An 18,646-nucleotide genomic window follows, 5' to 3' on the forward strand; every position below is an offset into this window, starting at 1 on the left:
AAATGGGCTGAGTGCCCGGCACCAAATCAATACCAAAGTCAATATCCCTGTCAGGCGGCATGCCCGACAGGTCTGCAGGAAACACATCTGGAAAATCACGTACCATCGGAATAGAATCAATGACAGGAGTCTCTGCACTAACATCCCTCACAAAAGCCAAATAAGATAGGCAACCCTTCTCAACCATGCGCTGAGCCTTCAAATCTGAAATTACCCTACTTGGTACATAATCTACAGAACCGCTCCACTCAACCCTCGAAATTCCCGGCATAGCCAACATCACCGTCTTAGCGTGACAATCTAGAAAAGCATGACATGGAGATAACCAGTCCATACCCAATATCACATCAAAGTCGACCATACTGAGCAGCAAAAGGTCCACTTGGGTCTCCAGACCCCTAATAGTCACCACACATGACCGATATACGTGGTCCACAATAATAGTATCACCCACAAGAGTAGATACGTGTACAGACGAAACTAAAGACTCACGGGGCATATCCAGAAAATGGGCAAAATACGAAGAAACATATGAGTACCTGGAACCAGGGTCAAATAATACTGAGGCATCTCGGTGACAAACTGAGACAATACCTGTAATCACAGAATCTGAAGCAATAGCGTCTGGTCTGGCAGGGAGGGCATAAAAACGGGCCTGGCCACCCCCTGATCTGCCTCCCCCTCTAGGGCAACCCCTAGCTGACTGACCTCCACCCCGAGCTGACTGGGCGGGTGGTGAGGTAACTGGTGCTAAAGTCGGAGGCTGACTCCTCTGCTGAGATAGACCTCTATGACGACGAGGACAATACCTCCACATATGACCAAGCTCCCCATACTCAAAACAACTCTCTAGTGCTGGTGGCGGAAACTGAAGGGAACCCCTAGCATAGGGATGACTGGTAGAAGAACCTGGCATGGAAGAGCCCCGAACAGGTGGAGCACGGGGCGAACTCTGAGCTGGAAAGGCACTAAGTGATGAGTGGCCCTGATGAGAACTGTAAGAACCATGGCCAGATGATGCACCCCGATGAAATGGTCGAGCTGATTGAGCCTGTCTGAAATAATGACCTCTACCGTGCTGGAACTGACCCCAAAAAGAGCACCACTGAATCCACCATGGCCATGAGGCCTCTTGGCTTCTCTCTCAACCCTCTCCTGAACGCGAACCATCTCAATCTACCAAACAATGTCGACAACCTCATCAAAAGTAGCACCCAAAACCCTCTCTCTGGTCATGAGCAACTGTAGCTGATAAGTGAGACCATAAATAAACCTCATGATCCTCTCCCTGTCTGTGGGAACCAACCAGATCGCATGACGGGCCAACTCGTAGAACCACATCTCATATTGTGTCACAGACATATCACCCTGGCGAAGCTACTCAAACTGTATGCGCAGCTCCTCTCCGTGGGATCGAGGCACGAACTTCTCCAAAAAGACCACAGAGAACTGCTACCAAGTAAGGGGTGCTGCGCCAACAGGCCTACGCCTCTCGTAAGTCTCCCACCATCTGAGTGCAGCCCCAGAAAACTGAAAGGTAGTGAATGAGACCCCATAAGTCTCCAAAATACCAGCAGTACGGAGTATCCTCTACCACCTATCCAAAAAGTCCTGAGCATCCTCTCTCTCTGCGCCACTGAAATGTGGTGGCTGGAGTCTCCCAAACCTCTCTAACCTACACAGATCATCCTTAGGCATAGCAGGAACCACATAATCCTAAGAACCGGCTGGGCTGGTGGTGCCTACGATGTCTGAAGTCCCTGAATAACCTGCTCGGGTGTGCGAGCGATGGGAGTCTGAGTGCCTCCCCTGGCCTGAGAAGTGGCTGCGGCCGTCGAGATAGAGACCGCCTGAGCAAGGCCGGTACACGCTATCAGAATCTGAGCCAGGGCCTCCTGAAGGCCTAGAATCACAATAGGCACAGGTGGTGCCTGAGCTGGTGCATCAACAACTGGAACCTGATCCTTATCTGGGATAGCCAGTGGATCTGCAGGTACTGCCCCAGCTGTTGTACAGGCTGCACCTCTGCCCCTACCACGACCTCGGCCTCTCGCGGAACAGGCTAGTGGTACTGGTGGCTGGCCCTCCTGACCGGTAGATGGAGTCCTCACCAGCTTTGAGAGAATGAAACAACAAATGTTTAGTTACTAGAATCAACAGATTCGCAAGACAAGTATTCAAGGATGTGGAGTTTCCTAAAGGTTCTGCAGCCTCTCGAAGATAAGTACATACGTCTCCGTACCGATCCGCTAGACTCTACTAAACCCGCTCATGACTCGTGAGACCTATGTAACCTAGGCTCTGATACCAATCTATCACGACCCAAACTAACCCCTATCGTGATGGCGCCTATCGTGGAACTAGGCAAGCCGACTCATTTCCAAAACAACCAATATTTTTATTTCAAAGAAAATTTCAATGTTATTTAACATAAAAACTTTCGTAAAGGAATTCAAATCAAAATAAAAGTGCAGAAGGAAAATTCCGACATCGGGGTGTCACTAGTCATGAGCATCTACTACAATCTGTCTAACAATATCAAGACTAACTCAGTCTGAAAAATAGCAAAATACAACTAAAGGAAGATAAGAGGGAGAAGAGCAGGGCTGCGATCGCCAGGTAGCTACCTTGCTATCCCCGGGAAAAATCTGCAATCAGAACAATCAACAACCTCTATCATGTCCAGCTACACATGGATTTGCACACAAGGTGCAGGGAGTAACGTGAGTATACCAACTCAGTAAGTAACAACAATAAATAAAGACTGAGTAGTAGTGACGAGCAATAAAGCATATAACGTTCATATCAAAAAATCTCAGTATAATACCACATGCTTTTAAAATCAGGATTTGAATCAAAATATCTCGTTTAAACCCAGTTCCAGTAAAATCATTTAAAGATATTTTTCAACAGTTTTCAAACAGAGGAATAATGCAAAGGTGAGAAAAAATGATAAAATCATAAGAAGCCCCTCGAGCAAAGCATCACTCATATACAGCCCCTCGAGAAAACCTCACAGTCACTCGTGCCACTCGAGCATACCTCACAATTAATCTTTGCCACTCGGACATACCTCACAATCACTCATGCCTCCCAGTCACTCAGCACTCGGCACTCGCACTCAGTAGGTACCTGCGCTCACTGAGGGTGTGTACAGACTCCGGAGGGGCTCTTTTACCCCAAGCACTATATTAAGCCAAATCATGGCATAAATCACTCAGGCCCTCGGCCGATATCAAACATGCTGCGGCGTGCAGCCCGATCCCATAAATATGAAACATGCTGCGGCGTGCAGCCCGATCCCATAAATATCCTCACACTCAGTCATAAACCTCTCAAGCCACTCGAGCATTTCAGTAAAACAGGGCATTCGGCCCAAAATATTTATATGCATCAAAATAGAGTCATAAAACTGAGTTATGCGATAAACAAGTATAAACATGACTGAGTATAGATTTTCAATCTAAACCAGTGAGAGGATAGTAAGAAAAGGCCCCTAAGGGTCCAAACAACACTAGCACAAGGCCCAGACATGGCATTCAGCCCAATTTACAGAAACTCTATCTAAAACATATAAGTATCATATAGTTTCAACAAAATATGCAACTTTACAATCCTCAAACCGGTCAAATCTCTACCCCGCAATGCTCTTGCCTCTGGACTCGGCCTCCAAATGCTCCAAATCTATTCACAATTAGTACACTACCATCAATACGCGCTAATGGAATAAATTTCACAAGAAAAGCTACAAAATTAGACCAAAACTCGAAATTGGCTAACCCGGCCCCCGGGCCCACGTCTCGAAATCCGACAAAATTTATAAAACTAGAAATCCCATTCACTCACGAGGTTAACCATACTAAATTTATCAAAATCCGGCATCGTTTGGTTCTTCAAATCCTTAAATTACTTCTCCAAAAAACCCAAGCCCTAACCCCTCATTTTTCACTAATTACATGATTAAACAACGGGAAATCACTATATATATGAGTATTAGGGCTCAAGTACTTACCTCAATGAAACCCCCCTTGATTCCCTCTTCAAATCTCTCCCAAAAGCTCCAAAACCGAATAGAAATGGTGAAGAATGCACCAAAGTTCGCGAAGTGTGCAATATGTACCCTTTGCCCAGGCTTCTCGCACCTGCGGCCATTTACTCGCACCCGCGCGACCGCACTTGCGGTCCAAGGAGACGTACCCGTGAAACTCACTTATCCACCCAGTCTCCGCATCTGCGTCAAACTCGTCGCACCTGAGCGTGGCGCGCCGCATCTGCGAAGCCTGCCCAGCATCCCCCTTTCCGTATCTGCGCCCCAGGTTTTGCACCAGCGGGCTCGCAGATGCGACCTCCAACTCGCACCTGCGCATCCTGCCTAGCCCAGCATTGCCCGCATCTGTGAACTACCCACGCGCACCAGTGGCCTCGCACCTGCGACTCTTTCTTCCGCTGATGCAAAAATAGCAGTAGCAGCAACTTCAGTTGCATTTTTCCAACTTCGACAAATCCGTTAACCACCCGGAATCACTCCGAGGCCCTCGAGACTTCAAAATAATTACCAACAAGTCATATATGAACATACCAACTTAGTCGAACCTTCGAATCACTCAAAACAACATCAAATCATCAAATTACCCTCGGATTCAAGCCTAAGAACTTTTAAATTTCCAAATTCGGCAACCGATGTCGAAACCAACCAAACCACGTCCGAATGACCTCAAATTTTGCACACATCAAAAATGACACTACGAATATACTCCAACTTCCGGAATTACATTACGACCCCGATATCAAATTTTTCCACTGCCGACCGAAATTGCTAAATTTTCAACTTTGCCAATTCAAGCCTAATTCTACCACGGACCTCTAAAATCACCTAACAGAGCTAACATAACCATCATAATTCAAATTCGAGATCGTTTACACAGAGATCAACATCCGGTTGACTTTTCCAACTTAAGTTTTTACTTAAGAGACTAAGTGTCTCAATTCACTCTGAAACCACTCCAGTCCCAAACCAACTAACTCGATTTAACATAATATAGCTGAATAACACAAAAAGAAGTAAAAATGGGAAAACCGGGGCTATAACTCTCGAAACGACCGGCTGGGTCGTTACATGATCATAGCCATTTCATCATCTTCTAGAGCAGAACCTTCAGAGATTCTGAGTGCCAGGCTCTTTTCCTTCTTGGGTACATCCATCTTCATGGTTTGCCTTCTAAGTCCATAAGCAGTGAGATTTCCAATTAGCTCATCCAACCTAAGAGTTGCAATGTTCTTTGATTCCTGAATAACAGTGATTTTGCTCTCCCATGAGACTGGCAGAACCCTTGTCAAAATCTTCTCAACTTTTCTTCTTCAAGAATAACCCTTCCAAGAGACTTAAGTTCATTTGTTAGTGTGGTGAACCTTGTATACATCTCTTGGATAGTTTTCCCTTCCTTCATAATAAAATTCTCATATTGAGAATATAGTAACGTTCCTCTGGACCTCTTCACCTGAGGTATTCCTTCATAAGCCACTTGCAAAGTGTCCCAAATTTACTTAGCAGTAGTACAACTTTGAATTCTACTGTACTCGTCTGGAACGAGTCCACAAACAAGCCATTTCTTGGCTTTAGCATTCTTCTCCCATTTCCTCAAGTCGTCAGCAGTGCAGTCAGCTCTTGTTTTTGGCACCTCTTCTCCTACGGCATTTATCTTCTTGGTAGCTAATGGACCATCTGTGACAATATTCCATAGCTCATAGTTTTCCCCTATTATGTGATCTCTCATCTTGTTTTTCCACCAGGAGTAGTACTGGCCATTAAAAAGTGGTGGCCTAGTAGTGGATTGCCCTTCCCAGTTTTCAGGTGGTGCACTCATCTTGATCTTCTCCTAAGGTGTTAGCCTCTTCAAGGATAACCTGCTCTGATACCAATTGATATTTTAACTTCAATACTACACAAGAGGGGGGGGTGGTTTGTGTGGTATCTAATTTTTCGTGTGCACAAATTATAGAAGGACCTCGTTCTTCTATGTGTTCCTTATACTACTGTTGTAGAATAATAAATGTAGAAATTAAAGAACAAAAGTATTTTACGTGGAAAATACCTGCCTCAAAAGGTGAAAAAACCATGACCTACTTCCCAGTAGGATTTTTCCAAACTCTCCACTAAATCATTAAGCCAAAAACTGCATTTACAAAATACTTTTGTAAACCTAGGATTAACTCTAATCCCGTTGTGGCAACCAACCTCTAACTGTTGCGATAACTTCAAGTTAACTCTAACTTGAATACTCTGAGTACCTATTACAATTGCCTCTAGATAAAGCTGAAAGGTACAATATGAAAACACCTACTACAATTGAACTAGAATAAAAGACAGACAGTTGGAGTTGGTTCTTCTATCTGGTTCATGTAGCTTCAGGTTCGCACACTTGAATCACACACGAACTGCTTACAAAATGCCTTGCTATTTTGCTCTCAATTCACGTTTAACTTCTGCTTTTGTGCGTCTCCTATAGAATGAGAACATCCTGCGATTTATAGAGTTAGTAGAGTAGAAAATAACTAGAGTTCTAATGCTACTCTTCCTTGGTGGAAGAGTTCTAGTTAATCTCAACTCCTAACTCCTTCCTTATCTTGGATAATATTCTCGTTGAGTAAGGAGTTCTTCTCCTTATTAATTATGCAATCTTTTCGATCAAGAGATATCTATTATTATGTCAGATTTCGTTTATCTCTTGCATGTTCATATCACGTGCTTTGAATCTGCCCGTGTCTATGCCTACCAGTGATGGACCTGGTTCATCCCTGAGTTCCTTGGTCAATCTTCAAAACTATCCTTTACTTGGGCCAACAATCTCTGTGTTCCCAATCCTTCACTACTAGCCCAACTCTCAACACCTTTGTTATAAGCACAAGCACGTCGTTGAATGAGTTATCGGAATGGATTGGCCAAGTTGCCATTGTCACTCCCATTATTAGGCTTTCCAAGAAAGAGTTCCAACCCTAATGGAATACGTAACCACCTGTAGAAGGGTGTGCTAGAATTTCCATTTGAGGTACAAAGTCTCTTGCTATTATTCCTCTCTCTGCTACTCCGTCTTCAAACCCTATTGGAAACTCAATCTTCGGAACGTCTGTTGTAAAATCGTTCCCCTTTTTATCTGCTTCCCTTAGAATCCATATGAACTTTTGTTCTGACCTCTCTAAACCAAGGGAAAGCTCAATAATTTGTTCAAGCGAGAAGGTTCTTGCTGTTCCAAATGAAACATAGATGACCGAATTCTTGGGTTGTTTATCAAGCCATTCAATACATCCGTGGCTTAATATTTTAGGTGAAGCAGAGTACTCGTCGTTGTGTAGATGGACCGATGGAAAATAGGTATAAACAGCGGAAGCAAATAGTCAGGATCACTTGCATGTAATATAGACAACACATAATCGTAGATTTTAATCAAACATAAAATCGATACTTATCTCTTGAATCGTGATCGTGATCGCGAAAAGAGCCTTCAAGTAAGAGTGAAATCGTCCACGAGCCCGTCCTCCAGTTCCACAATCTTCTGCTATGTGACCCGAATAATGCCCGAAATTAGCGAAATTCGTGTGGGCGAATTTCTCCTAGGAAAACCGTGTAGTAAAACCCATAGCCTCCTTATGGAATAAGACCCCTTTATATAGCCACATGTTTTAGGGTTTAAAATATTTTTCTAAACCTGTAGGATCTTCCTTTTCCACCAAGAAATAGAATTCCATTTAATTCTTAATTATTCGGGCACAGCAGGGAACGCAGTATTTAATTAACAAGGCTTCCTATTATGGACTTAATTCGAAATATCCGAATTAATACTACCATAATAAATTACGAATTATTCCACTAAAAATTCGTAACTGCACTCCTCAGTTCAATTTCGAAATTTTTCCATTAAACCTTATTTAACTCCCCATGTTAAGATTTAGATACTAATCAAATAAATTAAATTACTGACAATTTAATTCATTAATTATTTCCTTTAGACTTTCGCTTAACTTATTTCATGTGACAGATATAAAATTCACCTGCAGGGTTTACGCATGAAAACTTATAAGCTTTCATAAAGGTGTATCATCAATCTCTAGACCGAGACATGGATTCCATCAACTAACTATTACTTCGCCAATGTACATTATTATTATCCAATTTACCAGGAATATTGACCCACGAAAGAATCTCGCCTTTTAATAAATCAAAACAATAATAATATACACAACTAATAATAATTATATCAAGATTAAGAGTATAAGTACATTTAATGGCTAGAGAGTTTATTTTGTTAAGTCAGTATAAAATACTTATCTCTATTTAGTCTGTTCAATACATACAAAATGTACTAGCACAAGAAGTCGGAATGAAACCATTCTCATAATCAAGATAAATTATATTTAATCTTGTGATACAATCATTCTTGATGGTTTGTCAAATTCTATCATTAGATTGTGAACATGATCTTTATACTTATAAGAACCGATGATTTAATCTTTCGTGTATAAGCTAAACTCTATACACTAAATCATCTACTATATAATTAAAGAACACAAATGAATATGTGATCTATTTAAAACTTTATTAAAATTGAATAAGCAATTGTTTCATAATAAATAATATATCCAAACCAAAATTCATGATTAATAGTATATATCTTAATAATCTCCCACTTAGACTTTTAACCATGATAATTATTAGAATATACTATATATAAATGCATGGTTAATAGTCTATGCCCTAACAATCTCCTACTTAGACTCATAACCATGCATCTATAACTTTCAGAGCTATCCTTTTGCAAGACTATTAAAAGTCTCTACCAATAAGCTTTTGCTAAAATGAACTTATCAAGTTATTTTCAATGCAATCTTTGTCTAGTAGTGCTTTGTCGTAACTAACTAGTTTGGTATTAAACTCTTCAGGGATCTTTGTTATGAAACTCTCCCAAGAGTACATACCAAACTATGATTTTCCTTACTAGTCTCCCACTATGACGAAGTACTACTGATATTATCTTCATTACCTTGCGGTATTGAAATATTAATGACTTTTTCCTGTAGTGTTCTCTGCTCAACATTACTCCCACTACTTGAAGGTAGTAAATTTTATCTATTAACGTTTCTCCCAATACTTAAATGCAATGGAACGTCTATTTCGACATATAAAGTTATATGTTCTTGAGCACCTGAATTTTAGATGATTCACAAATTATTTCTTTAGGAAAATAAAATAAACCTCCTTTTGTTCCTTTGGATATCCAATAAACGCGCATACATTCGTCCTTGATTTCATCTTATCTGTTTTCCCTTTCAGTATATATATTGGATAGTTCCATATCCGAACTTGCCGCATACCGGACTTACGTTAAGTCCACAGTTCTATGGGGTCCAAGATACTGACTTAGAAAGAACTAAAATTAGAATGTAATTGCAGTTTCTAAGGCATATCCATAACGAAAAAGAAATAAATCGGAATAATTCACCATTAATCTAAATATCTCCATAAGAGCCCTATTTCTTCTCTCTACTACACCACTCTATTATGGAGTATCCGGTGTAGACAATTGAGATATAATCTTCTATTTTGATAAGTAACTAATGAACTTTGTAGAGAAGTGCTAGTCACCTACGATCAGATCGTAATAATTTAATATATTTTCATAGTGTTTCTCCGTATCAAGCTTTAAAATTCTGAAATTATTCAAAGCATTAAGAGTTATGGTGCATTAAATAAATATATTCATAGTCTGAGTAATCATTTATGAATATCATAAAAATACTCAAAATCACCTCTTGCCTATGTGTTCATTAGACAATACAATCAAAAATAGATTAGTTCTAACTTATCACCAGCTCTTTTTTCTTTGGAGCAAAAATGTCTCTTAATCATATTTTCTTCTAAATAGGGTCCATAAGTTGGTAGTGCCTATACTTTCAATGAACCTTAAGGTTCATCATTGACCAACTAAAATCCTATCCAGATAATTATGACTTAAGACGCAAGTGCACAGATAAATTTCACTCAATTTTGAAGAACATTTTCTCTTATAAGGTAGACTAATATTCAGTTCAGGAGAGACATTAACAATAACAAATCCATGCATCCATGTACCACAAGAGATAAATATTTATCAAGCTCAGTAATGCAAGAGTTCGAAAATAAACTAAATTTTCCTAAAAATCGGAATTAAATTCCTTATGGCAAATTGTACATACATGGCATCCATCAAATTAATGTCTTATCACAACCAAAGAAAATTTTTTACTAGTCATACAACAAACTACATGAAATCATTGTGGAGTTGAGATATACAATATTAAATAGATCATAATAAGTCAATTAACACTAAATAGTAAAATTCAGACTGCATTCAATATATATACATACATGCATCTCGAATAGCAAATTTCAACGGGAAAAGAGTTATTCATGCCAAGTATATAATATGATACAATAATTTTACAATCCAAAAAGAAACAGAACCAACTCAGATGGAGAGCAAACTATTATTTTTAGTCAATTGTATATAACCATTTAATATGAAAATTTCAAACGCACTACACACATATATTCATGCACCTTGAATAGCAAATTTCAATGGGAAAAGAACTACTCATACAACATATACATGTAATGCTAGATTGTTCACTCCAATAAATTAAAACAGACCCAACTCAGATGGAGAGTATACCGTTAATTTTAGTCAAGTGAACATCATAATTAATATCTCTAGTTCCATTGATCCAACATGTATACTCAGATGGAGAGTAAGTACATGATAACAATAACTAATATTTTACCTAGTGAGCTTACGATAAATTTATCCGATATGGAGGAAGGCCTAAAGTCGACGCATAAATTTACACTCACTTGAAATTTATAGTGGAAGACCATAGAAATATATTTCTATCACCACTTAATCATGGTTGCATTATAATTACAAAGTTGATTCAACGTGTAAACTCAGATGGAGAGTCAATACATGTTATCAATTACTAGTAATTATATTTAGTGAGTTTATAATAAATTCATCCGATGTGGAGGAAAACCTAAAGTCGACGCGTAAATTTATTATTTCACTATAAATAAATAGTGGAGACCATAGGGGTTAATTCTCATCACCACTTGACCACAACCACGAAATTTTCTCTAAGGATTAAGTTCCAAAATTCACAAAATGCTCAAAAAACCCATCTAAACAGTCATGAAACACGAAACCAATGTTATTCACCGCATACAACAAGTATTATTTCTTGGGGTTTTCGATAAACTTACCAAATTTCAGGTCAATTGGAGATCATAAAAGTCATGATCTTCAAAACAACAATCAAATTTGAAAAGCTACAATTTAAGCATTTTTAGGAATTTAAAACATGGCATATATCAGTTCATGTAAAATAAACATGTGTCATCATGTTTCAGATTTATTAAAATAAGACTGACATAAAAGGAATGACTTTTCATAGCTAAATCATATTTTAATCCCGCAAACTGCCCAAAAATATCTAAATGACCCTAAATTGCCGAAATACGACATAATTCACTGCATAGCAATGAGTATTTCTTATCAGGTCGTTTCCGATGAACCCACCAAATTTCAAGTCAATTGGAGGTGATGATCACCAAAACTAGACCAAATTCGAATAAGTTTTTTTAGGCGAATTTTAGATTCAACCAATATAATTTACATTCTTTCCATATATCACATTAAGTTAAATCAACATGTGTAATCATGTACTAGATTTAACACAATAAGGCCGACATATAAAGAATAGTTTTTCATATTAAAGCTTATTTAATCCAATAAACTGCTTAAAACCCCGCCAAAAAAAAATTTCGAAACACCAGAAAGCAACGTGATTCACTGCATAGCAGTGAGTGTTTCTCACCAGGTCGTTTTTAATGGATCTACTCAATTTCAGGTCAATTGGAGTTCGTCAAATTTATGACCTCCAAATCCATGATCAAATTGAGAGATTAACCGTTTTAGGCATTCTCGTGGATTAAAATAAATATGATCATGTTTTCTATTATCCTTATAATTATTCAATGAGCACATGGCATTGATTATGTCCTCTCTTTGGATAAGATACACAAAATCTCCTCTTACATCAAATTGTCCTCTCGTTTTATACACATGAGAATCCAAGATATTAAATATTCCTCCTTTTGGGTGAAAACCTCAATATCCCTTCTCATGATTAATTTAATGTTATTAAGGTAATCTCTTTTGGATAGATAAACCATAACCACTAGCTTATACTTATCAAGGGCAATTTACACATGGTACATTAAAATTATTCAATGATTCAAATAAATAGACCATTTTAGTGGATCCTATTTATTTATCATAACTCTCTATCCATGCATTGACATAATCGCACATATATTGAGAATTTTCAATGATTCAAAATAAATAAATCACTTTAGTGGTAACTATTTATTAATTAAATTTTTTTAATTTATACGTGTTAATATGAAATAACACAAGACTCAGACAACTATTCTGCAAACTCTAAAGAGTTCTAATTCATGATGGAACAGTAGATACTAATAGCACGCCATCATTATTGGTTTATGACTCTTTGTTTATAAAGCCCATGTTAGCCATCAATCTATAATTCCACAAAACCAAATAATGACTTTACTGCCACAATAATTCATCATTAATCAACATTGATTCTTGGCTAAACAATCAAACAAGGCACGTGTGCCTAAAATAGAGCAACAATATAAACAAAACAAGTCAGTCATCTTACAAATTATAGTGATTAAACCCACTTGTTCAAACCACCACCTGTCCATGTGCAATTAATTTGGAAGACAAAATATTATCTTTTCTTACCACAAAAACGCCGCAGCTGCCTTCTACCTTTCCTTTAATAATAAGTATTTCACTACTATCAATAAGGATCTAGCTGCCACTGTTGTAATCTTTGTAAAATAGCAAAACAGTGAATTAAATCCACTTCCATGCCATCGCCGACAAAAACAACAACCAGAGACCCTCCTTTTGTTTTCTTTAGTTCTTTCTAATTAACCACATGGAAAAAGAAAAACAAAATTGCCACAGACACGTTCCTTTTAAGATGAGAACCCTAGCGGCAACGCTGTATTCTTTTCCTCCTCAATCAACAAAAGGAGAGGCAACTAAAATTCACATTGAAGACCAACATAAACGCCGTTACTTTTGAGAACGAGAACAAACAGCAATTTCGTTCCTGTCTTTTAAAATCACAAAAGCTGATATTTGCAAAACCAGTACATTCTCAACGTAACTCAAAACCGAGATAAATAATCACACATACATATTATGTACGTTATCTACTTAGATGCAAGCAAGTTCTGATATCAATTGATAGAAAACAGGTATAAACAACGGAAACAAATAGCCGTATGTAATATAGACAACACATAATCGTAGATTTTAATCAAACATAAAATCGATACTTATCTCTTGAAGTGTGACCGTGATCGCAAAAAGAGCTTTCAAGTAAGAGCGAAATCGTCCACGAGCCCGCCCTCCAGTTCTACAGTCTTCTGTTGTGTGACCCGAATAATGCCCGGAATTAGCGAAATTCATGTGGGCGAATTTCTCCAAAGAAAATCATGTAGTAAAACTCATAGCCTCCTTATGAAATAAGACCCCTTTTTATAGCCACAAGTTTTAGGGTTTAAAACCTTTTCCTAAACCTGTAGGGTCTTCCTTTTCCACCAAGATATAGAATTCCATTTAATTCTTAATTATTCTGGCACAGCAGGAAATACAATATTTAATTAACGAGGCTTCCTATTATAGACTTAATTCGAAATATCCGAATTAATACTACCATAATAAATTACAAATTATTCCACTAAAAATTCTTAACTGCACTCCTCAGTTCAATTTCAAAATTTTTCCATTAAACCTTATTTAACTCCCCATGTTAAGATTCAGATACTAATAAAATAAATTAAATTATTGACAATTTAATTCAGTGATTATTTTCTTTAGACTTTCGCTTAACTTATTTCATGTGACGGATATAAAATCCACTTGCAGGATTTACACATGAAAACTTATAAGCTTTCATAAAGGTGTATCATCAATCTCTAGACCGATACATGTATTCCATCAACTAACTATTACTTCGCAAATGTACATTATTATTATCCAATTTACCAGGCATATTGACCCATGAAAGGATCTCTCCTTTTAATAAATCAAAACAATAATAATATACACAACTAATAATAATTAAATCAAGATTAAGAGTATAAATACATTTAATGGCTAGAGAGTTTATTTTATTAAGTCAGTATAAAATACTTATCTCTACTTGGTCCGTTCAATACATAAAAATTGTACTAGCACAAGAAGTCGGAATTAAACCATTCCCATAATCAAGATAAATTATATTTATTCTTGTGCTACAATCATTCCTGATGGTTTGTCCAATTCTATCATTAGATTGTGAACATGATCTTTTTACTTATAAGAACCGATTATTTAATCTTCCGTGAATAAGCTAAACTCTATACACTAAATCATCTACTATATAAGTAAATGACACAAACGAATATATAATCTATTTAAAACTTTATTAAAATTGAATAAACAATTGTTCCATAATAAATATTATATCCAAACCAAAATCTATGGTTAATAGTATGTATCCCAACAATCTCCCACTTAGACTTTTAACCATGACAATTATTAGAATATACTATATCTAAATGCATGATTAATAGTATAACAATGATTGATCAAAGGACCAAGACTCTACAATGGCTTCTCGCTTTGTTTAGCGAGTGCATCTAGATACGGACCTTCTATATCTCTACAGGTATTGAAGATTACTCCAAATTTGAACGTCCAATTGCGTAACTTTCGTTTAAGCAGTTAATATATATAATAATGGGTTAAACTTAATTAATAATAATATCTTTAGATATTATTTTCGAAAAGCTGACTAATATTGGTGGGTAGAAGATTGACAACTTTATGAATTAACTATTCCAAAAAGTACGAGCAATAATGTATTAATAACTAGCAATAACAATAAATGACATTTAAGTAAATAGAAGAAGTGATTCACCCAATAAAATATGAAATAGTTGATTATCTCTCCAGATAATGATGAGTGACAGAATGTTCAAATTATTCTCAGATCTGATGGAATCTGATGGAAGGGGTGTAGAATAATATGAACAAGAATCTAAATAAAAAGGTAATGTTTCTGTCTTTGTAAGAGAGAGAATCTTCAATAAAAAATCGGTTCTTGTCAAATATTGAATATCACATGCCTTCCACCATTGTCTTCTTTTTTATTTATATGAGACATTTTCTTAAATAATGTTAATGGTACAAGTGCAGAGAATATTCACTAGAATATTCTCTTCAATATCCTATTTCGAAAACTAGCCGTTACAGGTTTACCAACGATGCTCGACCTCGACCCTTGTTGACATTTCGGTCACAAATCTCGCTGCTTCCTGGTCGACCTCGACTAGTGACGGCTAGAAGACTATTCCTTTAGTGTTACCTTGTCTTAAATATTTTAGGACAGATTTTGACCTATACTGTAACATCTTTACGAATTCCACCAACTCCGGTGGATAACAACTTTAGAAGGACGGAATGTGGGATTGCAAAGGTAAGAACAAGTCATAGTTTTCAGCTGAACCGCTAACTTGCTGGAACAACGAACAAACAGTGAAAGTAGAGATGACATGAAAAATGTATGTCTCGACATTGGTTATTGAAATCACACATTAGTTTTCGTCTTCCTCTTCCTCTTCCTCTTCCTCTTCCTCCTCCTCCTCCGCTTCCTTTAAAGCTTTAGTTGAAGGAATTGAAAGGTCATGGAATTGTATGTTAGGGAATTGATCAAGATTTGATCCTTGTAACCGACGTTTGAGTTCTTGATTTCGTCCACCAATGCTAACATAGTGGACCGGAATATCATAGGAAGAGATAAGACGAGAAAGGTGAAGAAATGGAGTTTGGTGCCCATATTCAGGAAAGGGTACCATAACCACAGCTACATTATTAGAGTTTGCAGCCATTGAAGAGACACAAAAACTGGAGCTAGGTATATGTAGGAGCACTATATTTGGGAGTAAGTGAGAAAGAAATGTTACAAATCTTACAAATTCAAAACTATGATATTTTTTGATGAATTAAATACTTCTACCTAACTTAGTTGTTTGAAGGAGCAATTTTTGCGGTAGTAAATGTAAAAGAAACGTTTGCAATATGAAAAACTTTTAAATCCTGTTGCATAGCTATCTGTTTGGGATTACTTCACTAGTACTGCAGTAGGTGTGATAATTTGCTGTATAATATAAATTACATGTTTTACACGATTTGTTGTACTGAATTGATGGCTACCCTAAATACAAACAATTCATGAGCCAGAATTTAAAACTTATAAATTCAAAAATTTAGATCATTTTAAGTTATTGAATCTAAATTAATAATTTATACGTATTAAATAATTTTAAAAAAAATATATATATAATATTTGAACCAGGTTACTAGATTCAACAAACTCATACCTTAGTGTTTAGCTCCGCCCGTGACACACATGAAAATTGAACGAGTCCCTACTGAAAGCATACAGACGTAGGACATTCTTGATATATTAAAGCGTGGTCCCAACGAAGGACATCGTGTTTTAGTCGCACGACTAAAGTTATTTAGTGTTTATTTAACCTTTCATGTTCCGACTATACCGCGTTAATTTCATAAGTTATCACTTAGCTTTCATTTTATTAAACTAAAATTACTAAACTATTTTTTTTGTAACGAGAAAGTTATTCAAATTTACTTAATTATCAAAAACGTTACTACTAAATGTGAATACTAGGCAAAGTTTGATGACTTTTTGTTAAAAAATAGTATAATGACTTTCTTTGTTACCTAGACAAAGTTGAGTATTTTGTTTTTGTTATAAAAAATATTTTAGTGACTTTAGTGGTATGAAATAAAAGATGAGTGACCAGTAACCAAGAACTCAATTAAGTTGTTTCGAAGGATTGCCACAACACCTTCTTGAAATGTCCTGGAAAGGTAGAACCACCGATTTTTGGGAAAGCCGATATCAAGATCATAGCATGTAACGTAAAAATTAAATAAAAACTTGCTTGTATTTAATAGAGCAACGATTACAAAAAAGTCAATGAGATTTCGTAGATGAAATGCTATCACAACATCCAAATCCGACAATTACCGTGTTAATTTCATAAATTATTATTCAACTTTTACTTTATTGAACTAAAATTACTAAATTATTTTTTGTAAAGAGAAAGTCATTCAACTTTACTTAATTATCAAAAAAGTTAATAAACTAATTTTCTTAACACAAAACTCATTTGATTTTACCTTAGTGTCACATAAAGTCATTAGGAGCAAACAAAAGAGACATTTTGTATGATATTTAGGAAAGTTGAAAAATTTTCGGTTACAAAAAAATGTTTAGTGACTAAATGTGAATATTAGGCAAAGTTCGATGACTTTTTGTTGCAAAAATAGTATAATGACTTTCTGTATTACCTAGACATAATCGAGTAACTTTTTGTTAGAAAAAATATTTTAATGGCTTTAGTGCAACGAAATAAAAGATGAGTGCCCATTTGCAGAACCAAGAACTCAATTAAGTTGTTTCTAAGAACTGCCACATGTGACGCCTTCTTGAAATGTCATGGCAAGGTAGAGCCACGAACATCCAATGCCGCACAGGGAAGCTGATATCAAGATCATAGCATGTAAAGTGAAAATTAAATAAAAAACTTGCTTGTATTTAATAGAGCAACGATTACAAAAAAAGTCAATGTGATTTCGTAGATGAAATGCTATCACAACATCCAAATCAGAATATTCAAAGAGAATTGGATAAAAGCTTGCTTGTATAAAAGGAGCAACAATTAAAACAAAGCAAATGATGTTGCAACAGTAATGTTAGAGTTTAATACTTTGTAATTTTTGTGGGATCATTTAGAAGTTGACTATAGCAAGCACACACGCAAAGTCTTTCAAAACAGACATTTCTAACTCATCAGTCTTTATCCGCACGTCGAAATGGAATAGACTCTTTTTATGTGGGAATAATAGTAATAATAGCAATAAAGGATCAAATATGCAAATTTTAATGCGAATGTTGTCTGAGTCAAAATCTGTGTTTAGAATATTTAAGTCAAATTAATACTAAGGGAAGAGTTCTCAAGTCGTTGTTTGTTGAGATGGCCAAAAAGCAGCAAAATTCGTGGTCGAAGAGTCGACAAGAGCCATAGTCAACAAGAGCCGTAGTCTAGCTGTCAACAAGGGTCGAGGTCGAGTACCGTTGACATAGCTGTAACGACTAGTTTTCAAGATATGATATTAAAGAGAATATTCTAGTGGATATTCTCTTCACTTGTACTATTAGAGTTTTTTAGGAACATGTCCCATATAAATGGAAAAAGAGACAATGATAGGAGGGGGAGATTCATTTTGTAAAGAACACATTTTGACTTAAAGATTCGGCTCTCACTTGCTAAAATACAAACATCACATTTTCACTGAGATTTTTGTCCATACTTTTTCATCAGATCCGAGGATAACTTGAATATTCAAGGATTTGTCTATTATTCATTGTCATGAGGAAGATCCAC

The 18,646-nt window shown here is 36.6% G+C and overlaps 1 pseudogene; it reads right to left on the bottom strand.

The window, feature by feature from the left end:
• The window catches only part of LOC138895093 (zeatin O-glucosyltransferase-like), a 28,837-nt pseudogene extending 12,744 nt beyond the window's left edge, over positions 1-16,093 (bottom strand).
• Positions 16,094-18,646: the final 2,553 nt, after the last annotated feature.

Source organism: Nicotiana tomentosiformis, chromosome 7 (assembly GCF_000390325.3).
Source record: "Nicotiana tomentosiformis chromosome 7, ASM39032v3, whole genome shotgun sequence".
Taxonomy (NCBI): domain Eukaryota; kingdom Viridiplantae; phylum Streptophyta; class Magnoliopsida; order Solanales; family Solanaceae; genus Nicotiana; species Nicotiana tomentosiformis.